Source organism: Lampetra fluviatilis, unplaced genomic scaffold, assembly GCF_964198595.1.
Source record: "Lampetra fluviatilis unplaced genomic scaffold, kcLamFluv1.1 SCAFFOLD_391, whole genome shotgun sequence".
Classification (NCBI taxonomy): Eukaryota; Metazoa; Chordata; class Hyperoartia; order Petromyzontiformes; family Petromyzontidae; genus Lampetra; species Lampetra fluviatilis.
Window position 1 is genome coordinate 18,837 of NW_027621593.1, and position 8,664 is coordinate 27,500.

The 8,664-nt window shown below is 56.2% G+C and overlaps 1 long non-coding RNA gene across 6 annotated transcripts in view; it reads right to left on the reverse strand.

Annotated features, from left to right (window-relative positions):
• Positions 1–2,311: 2,311 nt before the first annotated feature.
• Positions 2,312–8,664, reverse strand: part of LOC144955456 (uncharacterized) — a 9,161-nt gene continuing 2,808 nt past the window's right edge. The window contains exons 1-5 of one of the 6 annotated variants that reach the window (XR_013641683.1): positions 3,865–4,360; positions 3,474–3,795; positions 2,669–3,197; positions 2,462–2,530; positions 2,312–2,323 (exon numbers count right to left, since the gene is read on the reverse strand). This is a non-coding gene — a long non-coding RNA (uncharacterized LOC144955456). The other 5 variants (XR_013641680.1, XR_013641682.1, XR_013641679.1 and 2 more) reach the window with 5 other exon arrangements.

An 8,664-nucleotide genomic window follows, 5' to 3' on the forward strand; every position in this document is an offset into this window, starting at 1 on the left:
GTGAGATGGAACAGATGGAGATTAGTCCACACACGGGGTAGAAGGTGGAGTGAGATGGAACAGATGGAGATTAGTCCACACACGGGGCAGAAGGTGGAGTGAGATGGAACAGATGGAGATTAGTCCACCCACGGGGTAGAAGGTGGAGCGAGATGGAACAGATGGAGATTAGTCCACACACGGGGTAGAAGGTGGAGTGAGATGGAACAGATGGAGATTAGTCCACACACGGGGTAGAAGGTGGAGCGAGATGGAACAGATGGAGATTAGTCCACCCACGGGGTAGAAGGTGGAGCGAGATGGAACAGATGGAGATTAGTCCACACACGGGGCAGAAGGTGGAGTGAGATGGAACAGATGGAGATTAGTCCACACACGGGGCAGAAGGTGGAGTGAGATGGAACAGATGGAGATTAGTCCACACACGGTGTAGAAGGTGGAGCGAGATGGAACAGATGGAGATTAGTCCACACACGGGGTAGAAGGTGGAGTGAGATGGAACAGATGGAGATTAGTCCACACACGGGGCAGAAGGTGGAGTGAGATGGAACAGATGGAGATTAGTCCACACACGGTGTAGAAGGTGGAGCGAGATGGAACAGATGGAGATTAGTCCACACACGGGGTAGAAGGTGGAGTGAGATGGAACAGATGGAGATTAGTCCACACACGGGGTAGAAGGTGGAGTGAGATGGAACAGATGGAGATTAGTCCACACACGGGGTAGAAGGTGGAGCGAGATGGAACAGATGGAGATTAGTCCACACACGGGGCAGAAGGTGGAGTGAGATGGAACAGATGGAGATTAGTCCACACACGGGGTAGAAGGTGGAGCGAGATGGAACAGATGGAGATTAGTCCACACACGGGGTAGAAGGTGGAGTGAGATGGAACAGATGGAGATTAGTCCACACACGGTGTAGAAGGTGGAGCGAGATGGAACAGATGGAGATTAGTCCACACACGGGGCAGAAGGTGGAGCGAGATGGAACAGATGGAGATTAGTCCACACACGGGGCAGAAGGTGGAGTGAGATGGAACAGATGGAGATTAGTCCACCCACGGGGTAGAAGGTGGAGCGAGATGGAACAGATGGAGATTAGTCCACACACGGGGTAGAAGGTGGAGTGAGATGGAACAGATGGAGATTAGTCCACACACGGGGTAGAAGGTGGAGCGAGATGGAACAGATGGAGATTAGTCCACCCACGGGGTAGAAGGTGGAGCGAGATGGAACAGATGGAGATTAGTCCACACACGGGGTAGAAGGTGGAGTGAGATGGAACAGATGGAGATTAGTCCACACACGGGGTAGAAGGTGGAGCGAGATGGAACAGATGGAGATTAGTCCACACACAGGACAAGGATTCTGACCCCCCTGTCACAGAGATAGACACACAGACACACACACAGACACACAGACACACACACAGAGACACACACATACAGACACACACACACATACAGACACACACACACATACAGACACACACACACATACAGAGACACACACAGAGACACACACATACAGACACACACACACATACAGACACACACACACATACAGACACACACACACATACAGAGACACACACACACATACAGAGACACACACAGAGACACACACATACAGACACACACACACATACATACAGACACACACACACATACAGACACACACACACATACAGACACACACACACATACAGAGACACACACACACATACAGAGACACACACAGAGACACACACATACAGACACACAGAGACACACACAGAGACACACACAGACACACAGACACGCACACACACATACAGACACACACACACAGACACACGACGACAGAAGAGTCACTCGCTGCTGCCGCGTGGCCATGACAGGACACAGGAAGTGTTTTTATTTACAAAGCGGATAAAACAATTCTCTCACAGTGACTAAAACCCAGACACAAGCCCCACGCCCCCCACACGCTCGCACCACCACGCACCCGCTCCACCCACCCGCTCGCCCACCCGCTCGCCCACCCGCCCGCTCCACCCACCCGCTCGCCCACCCGCTCACCCAACAGATAGTCAACCAGATACCAGTTGGCACCCCTATCTGGCTGGCATCTTGCCTGCAATCTGGGTGACATCTTGCCTGCAATCTGGCTGGCATCTTGTCTGCAATCTGGCTGGCGTCTTGCCTGCAATCTGGCTGGCATCTTGCCTGCAATCTGGGTGGCATCTTGCCTGCAATCTGGCTGGCATCTTGCCTGCAATCTGGCTGGCATCTTGCCTGCAATCTGGCTGGCGTCTTGCCTGCAATCTGGCTGGTATATCGCCTGCAATCTGGCTGGCGTCTTGCCTGCAATCTGGCTGGCATCTTGCCTGCAATCTGGCTGGCGTCTTGCCTGCAATCTGGCTGGCGTCTTGCCTGCAATCTGGCTGGCGTCTTGCCTGCAATCTGGCTGGCATCTTGCCTGCAATCTGGCTGGCATCTTGCCTGCAATCTGGCTGGCATCTTGCCTGCAATCTGGCTGGTATATCGCCTGCAATCTGGCTGGCATCTTGCCTGCAATCTGGCTGGCGTCTTGCCTGCAATCTGGCTGGCATCTTGCCTGCAATCTGGCTGGCATCTTGCCTGCAATCTGGCTGGCATCTTGCCTGCAATCTGGCTGGCATCTTGCCTGCAATCTGGCTGGCATCTTGCCTGCAATCTGGCTGGTATATCGCCTGCAATCTGGCTGGCATCTTGCCTGCAATCTGGGTGGCATCTTGCCTGCAATCTGGCTGGCGTCTTGCCTGCAATCTGGCTGGCATCTTGCCTGCAATCTGGGTGGCATCTTGCCTGCAATCTGGCTGGCATCTTGCCTGCAATCTGGCTGGCATCTTGCCTGCAATCTGGCTGGCATCTTGCCTGCAATCTGGCTGGTATATCGCCTGCAATCTGGCTGGCATCTTGCCTGCAATCTGGCTGGCATCTTGCCTGCAATCTGGCTGGCGTCTTGCCTGCAATCTGGCTGGCATCTTGCCTGCAATCTGGCTGGCATCTTGCCTGCAATCTGGCTGGCATCTTGCCTGCAATCTGGGTGGCATCTTGCCTGCAATCTGGCTGGCATCTTGCCTGCAATCTGGCTGGCATCTTGCCTGCAATCTGGCTGGCATCTTGCCTGCAATCTGGCTGGCATCTTGCCTGCAATCTGGCTGGTATATCGCCTGCAATCTGGGTGGCATCTTGCCTGCAATCTGGCTGGCGTCTTGCCTGCAATCTGGCTGGCATCTTGCCTGCAATCTGGCTGGCATCTTGCCTGCAATCTGGCTGGCATCTTGCCTGCAATCTGGCTGGCATCTTGCCTGCAATCTGGGTGGCGTCTTGCCTGCAATCTGGCTGGCGTCTTGCCTGCAATCTGGCTGGCATCTTGCCTGCAATCTGGGTGGCATCTTGCCTGCAATCTGGCTGGCATCTTGCCTGCAATCTGGCTGGCATCTTGCCTGCAATCTGGCTGGCATCTTGCCTGCAATCTGGCTGGTATATCGCCTGCAATCTGGCTGGCATCTTGCCTGCAATCTGGCTGGCATCTTGCCTGCAATCTGGCTGGCGTCTTGCCTGCAATCTGGCTGGCATCTTGCCTGCAATCTGGCTGGCATCTTGCCTGCAATCTGGCTGGCATCTTGCCTGCAATCTGGGTGGCATCTTGCCTGCAATCTGGCTGGCATCTTGCCTGCAATCTGGCTGGCATCTTGCCTGCAATCTGGCTGGCATCTTGCCTGCAATCTGGCTGGCATCTTGCCTGCAATCTGGCTGGTATATCGCCTGCAATCTGGGTGGCATCTTGCCTGCAATCTGGGTGGCATCTTGCTTGCAATCTGGGTGGCATCTTGCCTGCAATCTGGCTGGTATATCGCCTGCAATCTGGGTGGCATCTTGCCTGCAATCTGGGTGGCATCTTGCCTGCAATCTGGCTGGCATCTTGCCTGCAATCTGGCTGGTATATCGCCTGGCTATTCGGCTGTTATCTCTGGCCGGCTATCTCTGGCTGGCAGAGCGAGCGAGCGAACGACCACGGCGTGTGCCTCAGGGTTTGGGGGGGCCGCCCCCCCTAGGTGAGGGCACTGGGAGCGATTCGGGCACACACAGAGACACACACACACACAGAGACACACACACACAGACACAGAGACACACAGAGACTCACACACAGACACACACACAGAGACACACACACACAGACACACACACAGAGAGACACACAGAGACTCACACAGAGACACACACACAGAGACACACACACACAGAGACACACACACACACAGAGACACAGAGACTCACACAGAGAGACACACACACACAGAGAGACACACACAGACACACACACAGAGACACACAAATACACACAGACACACAGAGACACATACAGACACACACAAACATACACACACACACACACCCACACAGACACACACAAACATACACACACACACATACAGACACACACACAAACATACACACACACACACACACGACGACAGAAGAGTCACTCGCTGCTGCCGCGTGGCCATGACAGGACACAGGAAGTGTTTTTATTTACAAAGCGGATAAAACAATTCTCTCACAGTGACTAAAACCCAGACACAAGCCCCACGCCCCCCACACGCTCGCACCACCACCCACCCGCTCGCCCACCCGCTCCACCCACCCGCTCGCCCACCCGCCCGCTCCACCCACCCGCTCCACCCACCCGCTCGCCCACCCGCTCGCCCACCCGCTCGCCCACCCGCTCGCCCACCCGCTCACCCAACAGATAGTCAACCAGATACCAGTTGGCACCCCTATCTGGCTGGCGTCTTGCCTGCAATCTGGCTGGCGTCTTGCCTGCAATCTGGGTGGCATCTTGCCTGCAATCTGGCTGGCATCTTGCCTGCAATCTGGCTGGCATCTTGCCTGCAATCTGGCTGGCGTCTTGCCTGCAATCTGGCTGGCATCTTGCCTGCAATCTGGCTGGCGTCTTGCCTGCAATCTGGCTGGCGTCTTGCCTGCAATCTGGCTGGCATCTTGCCTGCAATCTGGCTGGCATCTTGCCTGCAATCTGGCTGGCATCTTGCCTGCAATCTGGCTGGCATCTTGCCTGCAATCTGGCTGGCATCTTGCCTGCAATCTGGCTGGCGTCTTGCCTGCAATCTGGCTGGCATCTTGCCTGCAATCTGGCTGGCGTCTTGCCTGCAATCTGGCTGGCGTCTTGCCTGCAATCTGGCTGGCATCTTGCCTGCAATCTGGCTGGCGTCTTGCCTGCAATCTGGGTGGCGTCTTGCCTGCAATCTGGCTGGCATCTTGCCTGCAATCTGGCTGGTATATCGCCTGCAATCTGGGTGGCATCTTGCCTGCAATCTGGGTGGCATCTTGCCTGCAATCTGGCTGGCGTCTTGCCTGCAATCTGGCTGGCATCTTGCCTGCAATCTGGCTGGCGTCTTGCCTGCAATCTGGGTGGTATCTTGCCTGCAATCTGGCTGGCGTCTTGTCTGCAATCTGGCTGGTATCTTGCCTGCAATCTGGCTGGCGTCTTGCCTGCAATCTGGGTGGCATCTTGCCTGCAATCTGGCTGGCATCTTGCCTGCAATCTGGCTGGCATCTTGCCTGCAATCTGGCTGGCATCTTGCCTGCAATCTGGCTGGCGTCTTGCCTGCAATCTGGCTGGCATCTTGCCTGCAATCTGGCTGGCATCTTGCCTGCAATCTGGCTGGCATCTTGCCTGCAATCTGGCTGGCATCTTGCCTGCAATCTGGGTGGCATCTTGCCTGCAATCTGGGTGGCATCTTGCCTGCAATCTGGCTGGCGTCTTGCCTGCAATCTGGCTGGCATCTTGCCTGCAATCTGGCTGGCGTCTTGCCTGCAATCTGGCTGGCGTCTTGCCTGCAATCTGGCTGGCATCTTGCCTGCAATCTGGCTGGCATCTTGCCTGCAATCTGGCTGGCGTCTTGCCTGCAATCTGGCTGGCATCTTGCCTGCAATCTGGCTGGCGTCTTGCCTGCAATCTGGCTGGCGTCTTGCCTGCAATCTGGCTGGCATCTTGCCTGCAATCTGGCTGGCATCTTGCCTGCAATCTGGCTGGCGTCTTGCCTGCAATCTGGGTGGCATCTTGCCTGCAATCTGGCTGGCATCTTGCCTGCAATCTGGCTGGCATCTTGCCTGCAATCTGGCTGGCGTCTTGCCTGCAATCTGGCTGGCATCTTGCCTGCAATCTGGCTGGCATCTTGCCTGCAATCTGGCTGGCATCTTGCCTGCAATCTGGCTGGCATCTTGCCTGCAATCTGGCTGGCATCTTGCCTGCAATCTGGCTGGCATCTTGCCTGCAATCTGGCTGGCATCTTGCCTGCAATCTGGCTGGCATCTTGCCTGCAATCTGGCTGGCATCTTGCCTGCAATCTGGCTGGCGTCTTGCCTGCAATCTGGCTGGCATCTTGCCTGCAATCTGGCTGGCATCTTGCCTGCAATCTGGCTGGCATCTTGCCTGCAATCTGGCTGGCATCTTGCCTGCAATCTGGCTGGCATCTTGCCTGCAATCTGGCTGGCGTCTTGCCTGCAATCTGGCTGGCATCTTGCCTGCAATCTGGCTGGCATCTTGCCTGCAATCTGGCTGGCATCTTGCCTGCAATCTGGCTGGCATCTTGCCTGCAATCTGGCTGGCATCTTGCCTGCAATCTGGCTGGCATCTTGCCTGCAATCTGGCTGGCATCTTGCCTGCAATCTGGCTGGCATCTTGCCTGCAATCTGGCTGGCATCTTGCCTGCAATCTGGCTGGCGTCTTGCCTGCAATCTGGGTGGCGTCTTGCCTGCAATCTGGCTGGCGTCTTGCCTGCAATCTGGCTGGCATCTTGCCTGCAATCTGGCTGGCGTCTTGCCTGCAATCTGGCTGGCATCTTGCCTGCAATCTGGCTGGCATCTTGCCTGCAATCTGGCTGGCATCTTGCCTGCAATCTGGCTGGCATCTTGCCTGCAATCTGGCTGGCATCTTGCCTGCAATCTGGCTGGCATCTTGCCTGCAATCTGGCTGGCATCTTGCCTGCAATCTGGCTGGCATCTTGCCTGCAATCTGGCTGGCATCTTGCCTGCAATCTGGCTGGCATCTTGCCTGCAATCTGGCTGGCATCTTGCCTGCAATCTGGCTGGCATCTTGCCTGCAATCTGGCTGGCATCTTGCCTGCAATCTGGCTGGCATCTTGCCTGCAATCTGGCTGGCGTCTTGCCTGCAATCTGGCTGGCGTCTTGCCTGCAATCTGGCTGGCGTCTTGCCTGCAATCTGGCTGGCGTCTTGCCTGCAATCTGGCTGGCGTCTTGCCTGCAATCTGGCTGGCGTCTTGCCTGCAATCTGGCTGGCGTCTTGCCTGCAATCTGGCTGGCATCTTGCCTGCAATCTGGCTGGCGTCTTGCCTGCAATCTGGCTGGCGTCTTGCCTGCAATCTGGCTGGCGTCTTGCCTGCAATCTGGCTGGCGTCTTGCCTGCAATCTGGCTGGCGTCTTGCCTGCAATCTGGCTGGCATCTTGCCTGCAATCTGGCTGGCGTCTTGCCTGCAATCTGGCTGGCATCTTGCCTGCAATCTGGCTGGCGTCTTGCCTGCAATCTGGGTGGCATCTTGCCTGCAATCTGGGTGGCATCTTGCCTGCAATCTGGGTGGCATCTTGCCTGCAATCTGGCTGGCGTCTTGCCTGCAATCTGGCTGGCATCTTGCCTGCAATCTGGCTGGCGTCTTGCCTGCAATCTGGCTGGCGTCTTGCCTGCAATCTGGCTGGCATCTTGCCTGCAATCTGGCTGGCGTCTTGCCTGCAATCTGGCTGGCGTCTTGCCTGCAATCTGGCTGGCGTCTTGCCTGCAATCTGGCTGGCGTCTTGCCTGCAATCTGGCTGGCGTCTTGCCTGCAATCTGGCTGGCGTCTTGCCTGCAATCTGGCTGGCGTCTTGCCTGCAATCTGGCTGGCATCTTGCCTGCAATCTGGCTGGCGTCTTGCCTGCAATCTGGCTGGCGTCTTGCCTGCAATCTGGCTGGCGTCTTGCCTGCAATCTGGCTGGCGTCTTGCCTGCAATCTGGCTGGCGTCTTGCCTGCAATCTGGCTGGCGTCTTGCCTGCAATCTGGGTGGCGTCTTGCCTGCAATCTGGCTGGCGTCTTGCCTGCAATCTGGCTGGCGTCTTGCCTGCAATCTGGCTGGCGTCTTGCCTGCAATCTGGGTGGCATCTTGCCTGCAATCTGGGTGGCATCTTGCCTGCAATCTGGCTGGCAACTTGCCTGCAATCTGGGTGGCATCTTGCCTGCAATCTGGCTGGCATCTTGCCTGCAATCTGGGTGGCATCTTGCCTGCAATCTGGCTGGCAACTTGCCTGCAATCTGGGTGGCATCTTGCCTGCAATCTGGCTGGCAACTTGCCTGCAATCTGGGTGGCATCTTGCCTGCAATCTGGCTGGCATCTTGCCTGCAATCTGGGTGGCATCTTGCCTGCAATCTGGCTGGCATCTTGCCTGCAATCTGGGTGGCATCTTGCCTGCAATCTGGCTGGCATCTTGCCTGCAATCTGGGTGGCATCTTGCCTGCAATCTGGCTGGCAACTTGCCTGCAATCTGGCTGGCATCTTGCCTGCAATCTGGCTGGCATCTTGCCTGCAATCTGGGTGGCATCTTGCCTGCAATCTGGCTGG